This window comes from Miscanthus floridulus, chromosome 16 (genome assembly GCF_019320115.1).
Source record: "Miscanthus floridulus cultivar M001 chromosome 16, ASM1932011v1, whole genome shotgun sequence".
Taxonomy (NCBI): Eukaryota; Viridiplantae; Streptophyta; class Magnoliopsida; order Poales; family Poaceae; genus Miscanthus; species Miscanthus floridulus.
In genome coordinates this window covers 110,020,616-110,035,111 of record NC_089595.1, presented here as the reverse complement: position 1 = coordinate 110,035,111, position 14,496 = coordinate 110,020,616, and the positions used below count along the sequence as shown (strand labels likewise).

General features: G+C 46.4%; 1 long non-coding RNA gene and 1 pseudogene across 3 annotated transcripts; both read left to right on the top strand.

The window, feature by feature from the left end:
- The first annotated feature begins 1,389 nt into the window (after positions 1–1,389).
- Positions 1,390–2,021, top strand: LOC136511262 (transcription initiation factor IIB-like; annotated as a pseudogene).
- Positions 2,022–6,739: 4,718 nt separating this feature from the next.
- LOC136513461 (uncharacterized) lies at positions 6,740–10,627 on the top strand. Of its 3 annotated transcripts, none has more exons than XR_010773371.1 (5): positions 6,740–7,110; positions 7,508–7,580; positions 8,022–8,399; positions 9,498–9,638; positions 10,362–10,627. It is a non-coding gene; the product is annotated as an uncharacterized lncRNA (long non-coding RNA). The 3 variants fall into 3 exon arrangements; XR_010773370.1 differs by having other exon boundaries at positions 7,508–8,086; positions 8,326–8,399; XR_010773369.1 differs by having other exon boundaries at positions 7,508–8,399.
- Positions 10,628–14,496: the final 3,869 nt, after the last annotated feature.

The following is a 14,496-nucleotide window of genomic DNA, read 5'->3' as shown; positions in this document are numbered from 1 at the left end:
TCAAAAATCGTCCCAAAAATCGAAGTTGGAATTGCCTGGGCATATATGACAAGAAACTTAAAAGCAAGTCATTCCAATTCGAAGATTTAGTGTAGAAAACCGTATTGCCACTTGGAACTAAAGTAAATAAGTTTGGCAAGTAGTAACCGAGTTGGAGGGTTCTTATAAAATGATCAAAATAATATTTGAAAATTCATATCTGCAGGAGACGTTGCAAGGTAAAAGTCTCTCAAGAGCAATCAATGAAAGGTATTTAAAAAAATCAAGAAGCCTATGGTGTTCTCCAAACAATGGCAGGTACATGTATCGCCCTTAGAACAAATATGACGATGTATACATCGCCCTTAGATGCTAGATAGCCAAGGAAGCTGGGCATCGTTGCTATTTAGTGCTTTTATGTTTTTAGGTTCATGCTTCATTCACCTAAAAACAGGAGGCATATGTTGACACGTAAAATTGTGCCAACGGAGAATGAGGGATAGACCATATGAGTTTATGACATAGAGAACGTGTCGAAAAATATTTGGGACAATATAATTCAAGGCACCAAGCAAAAAGGAGATTTGACGGCGTTTTAGGTGGCCTTGCCGATCCTATGACACCCATCACGTGCTCCTCCCCGGTAGGTCTTCCCGGGTGGTGTTCGGGAGTCTACCAGGCGAAGAACGGGCTCATCATCAGTCTAATCGGTCTATAGATTGGTTTCGTCGATCTTGCTACGTTCTTGCTGCGATCTAGGTCATTTATCAACCACAGGCGTGCTACCCTCGCTGGTGTGTGATCCGGATCCTTTTCAGCGTCAACAGATTCCTTCCGCATATGCTTCTCCATCAGTCACTATGCTCATTGCACATTGAGAGGAACATCTCAACCTGCTGAAACAAAGACCGGAACTGACCCAAAATAGAATGAAAATGCAAGCTAACAAAAGCAGAACTGATCTATAGTTTTCTGTCGGTGATCAGGTACTCCTCCGACTGCAGCCCTATACACAATCGTTAGTTGCCAATCGACCCTTTCCTAAGTTGTCTTACAAGTTCTTTGGGCAATACAAAGTATTGGAAAGAATTGGTACTGTGACATATCGTTTGGAGCTTCCAACAGACAGTCGCATTCATCCAGTCTCCCATATTTCCCAACTCAAGCAATTCCACCCAGATTACACACTAGCCTTCTCTAATCACTGATTTGCAAGCCACAGAAGCCCAACCAGCAACAATCCTTAAGCCCTGTCAGGTAAAGAAAGGTAACAATGCTATCCCTCAAGTGCTAGACAGGTCTACCACCGTCGTCAGCTACCTGGGAGGACTACAACATCGTCAGCGATTCCCAAATTCTCCTGCTTGGGGGGTGAAGCAGGTTCTTCGACGGGGGGAGATGCCACGGCTCATGGGGTATAACAGTGAGGCGTACCGCGCCATCGCCGACATGTCGGCCCCACTCGGGATCGCGGCGGGCGCGCGGGACTGTGCAGTGGAGGTGTTCATGATGGAGGAGCGCAACGGCAAGGCGCACCACTACTACACCAAGGGCGCGAGGAGGAGCGGCGACGCGCTCTACGCGACGTGCCTCTACGTGGCGTGCCGCCGCGCGGACGCTCCCCGGACATTCAAAGAGCTGGCGGCGGCGACGCGTGACAGGCCCGCGGCGAGGAAGGACATCGGCAATCTCATCGCGCTCATCGGGAAGCGCCTCGGGGACGGGGCTAGCGGGGAGACCATGGACATCGGCGTCGTGCGCGCGGCGGACTACGTGGAGCGGGTCAGCTCGCTTCTAGGGATGGGGGAGGCCGAGGTGCGTGCCGTGCAGGAGGCCGCGTGGTGCGGAGGATGCAGGACCATCTCGACATGCGGCGCAACCCGGATTCCACCACCGTCGCCATCATCTACATGGCCATGGAACTCCAGGCCGGCGCCGGGAGGTCAATCCGGGACGTGTCCGCGGCCACCGGCGTCGCCGAGAACACCATCAAGCATGCGTACAGGGAACTCTGCCCGCACACCGACCTGCTCTGCCGCTGAACTAGGGCGACATTATTGGCTTTGCTTGTATATTTTTCCTTTTGGTTATAGCTGATCTGTTTCTTTAAGGACATAACCTTCTTTGCTTAACTGAGACAAATTCATCTCTCATTTGGAATATCTGTAACAAAATAAATCTTTTATATCTCTAAAGTCTAAAGAGTTGTTGTCTCTGTATTTGTTTTCTGTGCACAAGAAAAACTAAGAAAAAAATTCAAAATTTCGAAATGCTAAAGTTTTCCACTGAAATTTAAAATGTATTTCGGAGTTGTTTCGAAGGACTTTAGCCGCTGCCGCCTGCCAGGTCGCGGGTGACGAGGGGCGGAGGGGACGATTCAGATGGGCCGTCTAAAATTATAAGGCCCAAACCGGCTGCTTTTTTACGGGGATCATGTATAACTTAGTTGTAGATTATACTTTTTAACAAGCATACACCTAAATAAATTTATAACTAAGTTATACATGATCTAATGAGTATGAAATTTTTGTAGTTCAAGTATATAATAATTAGCCCAGCATAAAAATTTTATCACAATTGGACCATAGAAACTGCAGCTATGAATTAATTATAGAAAAGCATAGATCTAAAGTTATAGCAAAAAATTTGTATCAAAGTATACCATATTATATATTTACTATGTAGATCTACTCGCGTGGAGTCCAATAAAATTGGATTTTCCATTTTATGATTTTTCTGTGATTTATTATGATTTTTTAAAGATTCAGCCGAAATAAATAAAAAAAAAGACAAAATCGCCAATGGAAATGGCTTAGAACCTGTTAGGGAGATAAAACGAGTGGTTTTAAAAGTTCAGGGAGGTAAAAAAGACAAAATCGCCTTTGAAAACTGCTTATAACTTGTCAGGGAGATGAAACGAATGGTTTTAAAAGTTCAGGGAGACGGTTGATCCGGTTTTAGAACTCAGGGAGAAAAAAACAAAAAGTTGGGGGATGTAATGTGAACCTTTTCCTTTTATGGGTCTTATTACTCCAACTTTTGTTTATATATATATATATATATATATATATATATATATATATATATATATATATATATATATATATATATATATATATATATATATATATATAGGGAGAGGCTATTCAGTAGCCAGCTACAAAATAAGTTATTCTATAGCCACCTCCATTTACCATAATTTTATATACTAATTTACGATAATGTCAATATATATTTACTATAGTTGGGTTACTATAACACATAGGGATATTTACCATAACGTTATAGTAAAACCACTTAGTAAGGAGTTACTATAATCTCATAAATTAACATAGTAATTATAGTAACTCAAGGTGGCTACAGAATAAGTTATTTTGTAGCCAGCTATAGAGTAGTTGTTATATATATATATATATATATATATATATATATATATATATATATATATATATAGAGAGAGAGAGAGAGAGAGAGAGAGAGAGAGAGAGAGAGAGAGAGAGAGAGCGCCTGTTTACCGAATTTGAGAGTCCAAAATCAATCATCCAAAAGGGCCTAGTTGCTCAGCAGCATGTCTATGGTAAGCATATAACTAGCGTACGGAATGTTGCGAATCTCATAGCGGATGAAGTGAGTACACGCTTCTGGTGCATCGAACAGTCATTTCAACCAAGGACAGGATAACAGTCTGTTTAAGCCCACAATCGTGCATGCGAAAAGCTCGTGCAAGGGCAACGGTAGTCTCACATTATAGGAAGTGAACTGTAGTCTTTACGACTATCAGAACTAGCCAGGCAAAAATGAGAACTACACTGTACTGCTAACTGATATCTCTTTACAGGATGAATGACAAGCAACAATCAGGTGCTGGTCAAAGTCTCTTCCAATTACCTGAGCACATAAGGGATTGTGCAGAGTTTTAACTCTTTGAACTAAAATGCTAACCATTGGAAGTACTTGAATATACTGACCTCTATCTCTTTTATCTAAAAAATGCACTCAGTTCATTTGCTAACTTAACCATGACTCCATGAAATTTGTAATTTCTATTTAACTCTCTCGCCTATTATTAGTCTCAACCGAATAGCAATTGCAGAAGCATCAAATGTTTTGCTGAGGAACATCAATCAAGGTACAAACTTCACTTACAAAGACGAGGCAGACATTAGTAAATACTAGTTCGATAGTAATCATTAAGCAATAACCCAGCAAAAAAAGTCATGGATCCTCAATAACGAATTCACAGATGAGCAAAATATATCCATTTGATAATCCTTACATTAAGATCACATCTTTAATTACTAGCGATATAACGTAGCAATCAGCATATTATTCAATAAACATCTCTACAAGCATCAAGCAGTGACATGCAAACAATCACACCTCCAGGGATATTTAACTTTTTACCATTATAACGGATGTCACCTCTCTAGATAGCACTTTTAAAATTGCTCCTGCATATTTACCATCAAGAGAGAGCATTTGATACATTCTTGCCATTTTCGCTGACGTGGCACGCCAACTCGACCTGACAGCATAGACCGGCCACGGAAAATGACATTTTTGCCCCTCATCTATTTCTTCTATCTCTATCCCTTCCTTGCTCGAGCTCCGGCCATGGCCGACGATGAGGTCCATGGCGGCGGCTGACAGGACATAGGGGAAGTTGGGGGCGAGGCAACCGGGGCCACGACCTGCAGGTCCACGGCCGCGCTCGGCGCCGGCGACGAACATGGCGGCACCTAGAGCACGCGCAGGAGCTCGAGGCCGATGTGGTGCCTGCCGTGGACGAGGTCGACGAGCTCGAAACGGGGCCTCTCGCCTCCTCCGCAGCAGCCCAGTTGCCCCACAGGCCCCTGAGGATGGTCTGGGAGGAGGAGTTCCCGACGGCGGCCTCAAATTGGTCCGCTGTGGCGATGACAACATCGGAGACGAGCACGGAGGGACCTCCCTCGTGGACCGCACGGCGCGCACGGCCGTTGGGGCGCGCGAAGAGCTCCCTGGCGGTGGCATCGAAGTCGGGTGCGGAGGCCGCGAGGAATGCCACGACGGCGATGTGGGCGGCGGCGGCGGAGGAGGGCAGGCGAGAGCAGCAGCGGGAACAGTCCCCTGGCCGCCACGAACTCATTCATGGGCTTCCCGGCGTTGTCGAGCACCGTGGTGAAGACGATGACCCCGCGCTCCCTCATCCAGGCGGCGAAGTTGGCGGCGCCGCCGGCGACGTCGAAGCCGATCCGGATCTTGTCGGCGCCGGCGGAGAGGCGCAGGACGTCGTCGATGAGGAACACATGGTCGTGGCGCGGCTTCACCCAGCGGTGGCTGTCGACGCCCATGTTGGAGGACGGGAGCGCGGCGCGCGGGCCACTGGAGAGGCAACGGCGGCGGGGCAGCGGCTCGCAGGCCTTGGAGATGAGGCGGTGCGGGAGTGTGGCGTTGCGTGGGCAGGCGGCGTAGGGCGCGTAGGTGGCGAACGCGGCAAGGAGCGCGAGCATGGTCAGGGAGCGGAAGGAGGCGTGCGCGATGGAGGCCGGCATGTGGGTGAGCCCCGTGCGCGCGTCGCGGCCCAGCGAGAGTGCGTGCGGGGACAGGAAGAGGAGCAGCTCCAGGGGCAGGGTGGTGCTGCCATCGTCGCCCGCCACCCAGTGTGGGACGAGGTGGGTCGCGTCGATCTCTCGTGCGATGGCAGACACCTACGTGGAGATGGCGAACGAGGAGGAGGAGGTGGAGAGGTTTGCGGTGGCGGCGGGGGTGGGGTGCGCGTGGGGGGATAGGAAGGCAAGGAGCGTGAGGAGGTTGGTGGAGAGGATGGAGAGCAGCATGAGGAGGTTGAGCAGCGTGGGCGAGCATTGGCACGCCAGGACGGGACGGGACGGGGGAGGGAGGGTGCGGGGAGGACAAAGACGCCAGGGGCAGCGGAGGTCTTTTTACCTAAACCTGCTGACTCGGGTCCGAGCTGGACTGCGGAGCTGGCGTGCCACGCGAGCAAAAGTGGTAAATGTGTATCGTTTTTCTCTCTCTGCTGCTAAAAGCGTATCACCAAATCTAAAGCTGCTATTTGAGAAGGTGCGATTCGATGATAAAAAATTAATTATTCCTACCTTGAGGCTTCCAATAAACAAAGTAGCTTCAGCCCACTAGTACCACGACAAAGGCTAAGGATAATAGTTTCTCTTCGCTGCACTAAACTTGGTCTCCTTGTACTCGACGATTCTCCCACGCGCTCCAACTCCTCCATGAATATGGTAGGAGTGGAGGAGTACATTCCAGATGTCTGAAGGATCCACGCCCACAACTTGAAGAACACCCACGTAGTGGTACAGGATGGTGTCACCTAATTTCTTCGCCTTGACTAACATCCAAGGTCAGGGTGGAATCGGGAAGTGTTGGTACATGAGTACCATGGCCATGTTCCGATCTGGAACAATCGGTAATGGAAGCAAGTACCAGGCAGCATCCGCATAGGAACACCGGTGTGCATAGCACACGGCCATCAGGGTGCAGCACCCGAGGAATCTACTATCATTAAGCCAGCTTGCTTTGGCCGCCAGGAACCGCGTCCACATCACCCGAATTGTTCCCAGTCGTCCGATCTGCCATCGTGTGGCTGAGATTGGTTGGATCCGCTTCGATTCGAAGCTGCTTCTTGTGTTTCCTCTCTCTTCCAACGCCTTCTCCTCTGATTTTACTTGGCTTCTCTGGCTTCACATAAGAATCCGGATAAACAAATATATACTCAGCTTCCAGCTGCTTCTTCCCCACACCTTTCCTTCCCGACACTTCTCCTCTCCCTCCCGACTCTTCTCCTCCCCGCACCGTGGCCAACACCGCACCCGTCTCCGCCCTTGCGAGGCCGTCGGCCCTTCCTCCCCGGCGTACCCGTCTCAACCCTTGTGAGGCCGCGCTCCGAAGCGCTGTCCTCGCTGCACCCCCCGGCAAGGTCGCTGCCGCCGAGCGCCACGCCGGCCTCTCCGCCCCTGGTGCGCGCTCGCCGGCCGAGGTCCTCCTGCTCGGTCTCATGGCTCCTCCTCGAATCCTTCCTCCATCCATCTTCCCCTTTGCACAGGTCGCTGCTACAGCCTGCGTTCCCTCCTGGCGATGGCAAACTTGCACAGGCCCCCGGGCGCGCACTAATCGGTAGCTTCCTCCATTCATGATTTATTTGTTGTTTAATCTTTACTGATTTTTTTGCCATGCCACCTCCAGGGAGAGGATCCGTGCTGTATTCCATCTATTCTTGTTTTGATATTTGCCATGAGTATGGAAGAGCTGCTGAAATTTGTTGCTGTTATTTTTCGCTTTTTGTCTGATTACTTTTAGTATGGAGTATTCCATTCAAGTTTTTTAGAATTTTGCTGTAAAATTCGCACTTCCATATTTAGATTTCGAACAATATTGCGCGGTGGTTCTGCTACGTGTTCTGTGTATAATAAAGTAGTATGACATAATTTAGCTAAAGTTCTATAACATTTTTTTCTCTTTACCACCTATTTACAATGGTTGGTACATTCAATATTTATTTTCTTCCTTGCAGGGATATTATGGTGATAAATGCACAGTTATGCGCTGATGGTGGGTGCTAGGTTTAATGCTCTGATGATAGTGCAGTTATGGACCAGTAAAACACTCTACCAGCTGCATCTTAGTTCTACGTGCCTCTTAATTCATGTACACCCTTATATATAGTGTTTCCATCTTCATACTAGTACCTAGAGGTCCAAAATATCTGAGGCTAGATAAATTTCTATTTAGGTGCCATATATTCTACTCTCTTTGTTTTATGTTCGTAGTTGCATGTCCAAAATATCTGCTCTCTTTGTTTTATGTTCGTAGTTGCATGTCCAAAATATCCTCTAATTGTTATAGCACCTAGCGCAAGATATTTTGGTTCAATATGTTGCTTTCCATCTTTTACTAATGTTTCCAAGAATTTTGAGGCCACACACAGTTTAGATGAATTCATCTATTGCATACGCAGAGATTTCCTTCGAAACTTGACTATGCTGCTCAAAGAAGTGTAATTTTCTACCCTTGTTTTTTGGGTGCAGATTTACTCTAAATCAGGTTTGTGTGGTTGGTTCCATGACATATCAGCACTCATAATATTAACCTGGTACAACTCACACTGCTCTTTATGGTTCTATTGTTCTACAAGACTACCTCTACCATTTCTACATTATCATCACTCTGATAATGTTTACTTCGTGTTGCATAAGTTAAATTGGTTTCACGGGTTTGTTCTTGTTGAATAAGTTAAATTGATTTTCGTGAACACATTCCTTTTGCATGGGCTAAACCTAAAATTAATATTAGTATTATGACCACACCACGCGTTGTTGCTCCTTGTCGTAGTTTTGGGCAGATTCAGCCGGTGCTCACAATGTGCTAACTGTGCAAACGAGATGTGCTGCTTCTGTTTACTGCAGGTAATGGTACGATCCCTGGTTGGAAATTTTTTGTAATGTTTAGTTTTTTTTTTTGTGCTTTTTCTTTGTTCACCAAATAAATTAATTCTATAATAAAGTCATCTACTTACATGATGCTGTTGTGAACGAAAAACTAGATCATCAAGCAATTGACTCCCATCTCGAGAATAAGCTCAAATATATGTGCTTCACTGGTTTTGGTACCTGCAGTCTATGTAGTAGACGAAGCAGGGAAAAATATATTCACATTGCTTCTTTTCTGATATTTTCTTGGGTATCACATTTTTGTTTGGTTCAATTTATTTGGTTCTGTTAATTCCTTAACTTCAGACATCGATGCTTTTCTCAAGTTCTCTCACATCATGCAATTTCTTTACATCGTGGGTTCAAAATTAGATGTGACTAGCAAGACAAAAAACACTTAATTGCCACCTCATAGATATGTTCACTTGATACATTTTGTCCACCAATTTACAAGCCAGAATTCAGAAGGGGAACCGGATCAAATCTCCTCCCCTTTATTCCCCCATCCTCCGGTTCTATTTGTTCTCTCTTCATCTTTTTTTTTCTTTTTTTCCCATATCGATATTTGCCGTTCTAATTTTGACGTACTGCTCATGCTGGACTGACGTGGGCTAGCTCTCCCCAATGATTTATTGGGGATCCCCCTCGATTTTGGGTTTCCCCGTTTTATATCCATTCTGATTTAGTTAATTAGTTCATATTTTATATCTAGAGTATATTTATTGAAAATGTTCTAAATTGTGAGCTTGTTAGGTGGTTTATGTTATTGTGGCAGTGTTCTACTTTCAGTAAGTAGTCAATGCAATGGGGGAATTTTTTCAGACATTTACAGCAACTAAAGTATATAATATACGTGAATAAGAGGATTGGTGCTCTTGTTATTGCTTGAATAATAGGTTGCAGGATTAGTTTTTACATGACTCGTTGGTTTGCCGATGTAGGTCACAAAAAAAACTTATGTGGATTACAATCAGCTTGAATTTGTTTCCTACTTAGACCGCTAGCATGGCAGCTTGCAATCCTGGACTACAATTTTATTTTTAGTGCTCACTATTTCCGAAATTGCCTTGCTAGTTTGCCAATGTAGGTGCTTTGTGTTTGAGAACAAATAATATGTACACGTGGATGGCGAGCAACGCAACAAAAAAAATGGCGACGAGGATTACAAACAACTTTAATTAAGAGATACCCTTCCATTCATTCTAGAGAGATTAGGTAAGTGCTAATGTCACCTATTTGATTTTGTTTGGATTTTGTGAGCTAGGAGCTAAAACAAAGAATTTTTTGCCAAGAGTGATTCCTCTTAATTTAAAATATCAGGTGATTACTATGCCATCTTGAGCTTGGCATAGGATTGCTAAATTTTTATAAACAATGGACCAGTGGTCTAGCTGAAATTCATCCAACAAAGAATACAAAGAATATTGCACACTCTCTTTTATTTGTCCAAGTCTGAGACTTTATCCCGTTCGGCTTACCTCATATTCGGCTTGTTCGGCTTCTTTTTTCAGCCGAAACAGCGTTTTTCTCTCACAACAATTCAACCAGAACAGTGTTTTTCAGCCAGTTTCAGCCAAAATTCTGCCAGCCGAACGGGGCCATCTGTAATGCTCACTTTAGATTTTTACTCAGTTTATAGGTTTGTTGACGAACATTTATTAATCATGCCACTTTGTTTCACGCTTCTATCGCAAAATAAAATAAAATAAAATAAAATGGTTCATGTCCTTATTCATGTTACTGTTGCTGAGCATCGTGACTGTGATGTATAAATATAGCATCAATTTCATTGATTCGAACACAGTCAACATACCTCTTGCCGCAGTTATATTTATGTTGTCCTTGCTTCCTCCTACCTTCATATTCTAAAAATCTTTGTCAGATTTATTTTCTTAGTTCCTAAACTAATGCTCCAATTTATGTGCACATTTTCTACAGGTTTCAGTATGCCACGAGGGTTTTAACTCAGCTTCGTAACATTAAAATGATTTCAGGCATGTTACGGCTGTCAGGTTTTTAGTAGTGTGGAAGTTCTTAATCACCAGTGTTAGCTTACAGTGCTTTGTGTGGCCTTGAGGTTTTAAGACGATGTTCTAAATTTTGCGTTGTAAATTTATTATTACCACGCATAGAAAGTGCCATGATTTCAAAAGTATGCATGGTAGATTTGTCCTGCACCATATAAAAAAAGCTCTGATCTTTTGGTTTTTGTGCATGATATATCTACATTAAACTCCTAATATTATTTTCATACAAAGATTAAACATGTTTTTACCTGCGCCTTAACAAGGTGATTTGCCGACGCAGCGAGGGCGCGTAATGGACCAGTAGGTAAGAAGGTTGCGGGCACATCGAACATACCAGCAAAGGTAGCGGGCGTCGGTAAAACTGCGCGATGTCGCCGCCGCCGCCAGGGCCTCCTCCGTGGCCTCCGCCACCGCCGCCACCACCGCCACAGCCTGGACCAACACCACCAAGAAATGCGTGGCCATGCCCGCCACCCGTGGCGGCAGCGGAGGCACCACCCGCGGTCGACGAGGGCATGGGCGCTGGGTTTGGGCTCCCGCCCTGGCCGTCGACGTGGTCGACGAATCCGGCAGCGAGGCCGCGGTGACGGGAGCCCGCACGTGGCGCTGCCACCGAGCGAACTGCCCCCACAGACCCCGTCGACCCCTTCTCCTCCTCGTCGTGGCCGAGGACGGGTGGGGTAGCCCCGCGGACGGCGAGGGGGCTGGCGGGTGCCAGCAAGTGGCGCTGCCGCTGGGTGAACTGTCCTCGCAACCCCTGCCCCTTCTCTTCCTGGTCGTGGCCGAGGACGAGCGGGGCAACCCCGCGGACGTCGAGGGGGCTACCGGGCGTGGTAGAGCGGTCGACCTCGCGTCCTCGCGCGATCTAGACGTACGTCATCGGCGAAGCCTTCTTCGGCTAGGTCTTGTCGGCGCATCCTCGCGCGATCTTCTGTGAGGTCTTGTGGATGCGAACCAGATAAGGCGACGCAGGTCGGAGCTGGAAGTCGTTGTGGAGGCCTTGTAGAGCGACAAATCGATTGGGCGATGCCGGCAAGCCAGCCCACCCAGTGACCGACGGGCGGCGCCCGCCCGAGCCCGACGACCCCGAGAGGCGGCAGCCGCACCCTCCCATGGAGAGAGGGGAGCCACAGGTCCGCCGTCCCTGGCGGTCCGCGACATCAACCCAGGACCATACTGTCACGGCGGAACGGGCACAGACTGCAGCAGCCATGGTAGCCTGGCGCTGGCGGTGTGGGATAGGAGGTTGGATCGCTTTTGGTGAGAAACGGAGAGAGCGATCGACGAGGAGTTGAGAGGGTCCGGGGGAGGGGGGTTATAAAGGCTGCCAGTTGCCACTTGCACTTGCCAGCCCATGCTTCTGCCTGTTCGACTCGCGAGGGCCTGACGGTGTGGGTATCTTCTTTCTTGTTTTCCAATCCTAATCCTGATCGCTCGTTTTTCATTCAAAAAAATCTTGATCGCTCGTTTCAGCCGCTCACTACCCATGCTCCTCCCGCGGTTGATAATCTTTTCCAAATGGGCCGCCCGGCACGGCACGGGCACAACATCGGCACGGCACGGCGAGGCATGGCACTATGCGGCACGGCGGCCCGCCGTGCCGTGCCTGTTAGTGCCATCGTGCCTAAGTGGCAGCCCAGGCACGACACTATGGAGGGGAAACCATGCCGTGTCGTGCCAGCAGGCACGTTGGCACGCCAGTGCCCGTGCCGGCTCAGACACTAACACATTTTTAACCCAAGTTCATCAGCACAAGTGCACAACTCAACTAGTTAGGAAAACACAGCAAACACACAGAGTTAAGAAAATAGGAATATATTTGGAGCATGTGCAATGGCTGCCTCATTAAAAACCTGCTATGTAAAACTCACCCTTGTGAGAAACCCTAGTCAGGAAAAGAGTACAGCCTAGCTCTATTAAAGTTCAATGTTCTTACATCATTGTCCAAGTCCAAGTTCTCATATTACAGAGCCAAGTTCAAGCTAAATGTAAAGACTAAACTAATAAAGATATGCTTCAAGCTTCAAGTTCAAGCTCCCAGCTGGCCAGCTGCAAAAGAAAAACAGAGTTAGCATTAGGAGCACTGATCAGTTAGCAAAAGAAGAAGAGGAAGTTAGGGTTGTGATTTACCTTGGCGGTCGGGGCACTAATCAAGATAAAGCTCTTCAAATGTTTCCTCCAGCTCTGGGTCCTCCACATTGTGCTACAGCCTTGCCTCCGCCAACTCCCAGTCCTTGACGCAGGTGAGACACTCCACCATCTCCGGCTTCAGCCTCCTCCGCCACTCCTCGATGATCCTACTAGTCATACTAAACGTAGATTCTGAAGATATGGTAGACACGGGAACAGTTAAAACATCTTTAGCCATGATGGACAGCACTAGATATGTCAGTTTGTGCTCATGCCACCATTTCAAGATGTCAAATGAATCATCCAATTGGCTAACAGTGTCACAATCCAAGTATGAGACAAGTTTAGAAGCATTAGAAGCTGTAGAAGTAGCAGCATGCAGCAAAGCAGTAGCAGATGTATCTCTAGACAGATTAAGAGAGGAATGCAGCAGTGAAGTACCCCCACCAGAAGGACTAGGTGTATCATCATCATAAATTTCATCACAAGCATACCTTTTCTTACCAAACAGGTTTTGAGGGACAGTCCTCCTCAACCTAACAGCTCCATATTTCTCCTCATACTAATTGAAAACATCAGTAAGCCTAGCTCTAGTGCCAACCTGGTAAGCACTGTAATCTGTACTGGTAAGGTTCATCAACTTCCTCTGCACTTTTGCAAAACCCTTCATTTTAGCTCTAGGGTCCAAGATGAATGCAAAAGAATAGAGCAAAGGTATGTCCCTCCAATATTTATTATATTTATCTATCATAGGTTGAATCATATTTCTTATGTGAATGTCATTACTATAATTGTTCATGTGTATAGCAATCTTAACCAAATAATGAAGCATAAGTGGAGATGTAGGATAGTAAACACCAGACAATGCAACAGTAGCATCATAGAATAGTTCAAGAAACACAAATACTTTTTCAGCAACAGCCCAATGTTCTTCAGTTAGAAGCAACTCACTATTCTCACCTCTAGGATAATTGGCATGTATGAAAGTAGTGAAAGGATCTTTGTGAGGAAGCAAAGTCTTAAGCATTAGATATGTAGAGTTCCACCTTACATCCATGTCCAACTGAAACTTTCTAGGCCTAACACCCGCTGTAATGCAAAGTCTTTTGTATGCTGCAATCCTCTGATTAGATGAGTTTAAAAATGATATTGCAGTTCTAAAAACTTCAATCAAAGGTTTATGATAATTAAGTGCCTCCTTGACAATCAGGTTGACTATATGGCATGCATAACGCTGATGCAAGAACATAGTACTAACAGCAGATTCAGGTTCAGGATGTCTTGGATCCTCTACAGGTACCTCAAGACCAAGATATTTAGACAAAACAGGTCTAAGTTTTTGCATGGCAGAAACATTAGATGAAGCATTGTCCAAAGTAACAACAAACACTTTTTCAGCAACACCATAATCACCAAGAACAGATGCAACTCTATCAGCAATGTTCTGTCCATTATGGGAACAATCAATAAGCACAAGACCAAGCACCCTCTTCTCTAGTTGCTGATAGACAAGGCAGCCTCTCGGACTCCTCATGGTACGCAGACAAGGCAGCCTCGACTGTCTCTTCAGAGGGGGGCCGGGGAGGCATCGCCACTGGCCTCAAACGGCTGCACAAGTGCACATGAGCAAGAAGAAGTAGATCATTAGATCAAGATTCAAGAACAAGAAGAAGAAGATGGTCAAGATCAAGAACTAAAGAAAGAACAAGAACGGTTAGGGTTAGGGTTTACTGCGGATTCTTACCTCAACGACGCCGGCGACGTAGATGGAGCTCGGAGCAGCTGCGAATCAGCGGATCTGAAGAAAGAAGAAGAAAAAGATCAGGAAGAGAAAGCATCTTCCGTGCCGGAGCTGTCGGAGGGCGAGAAGAAGAAGAAGATGAGTGCTCTTACCTGCATCTTCGAAGCCCCGGAGC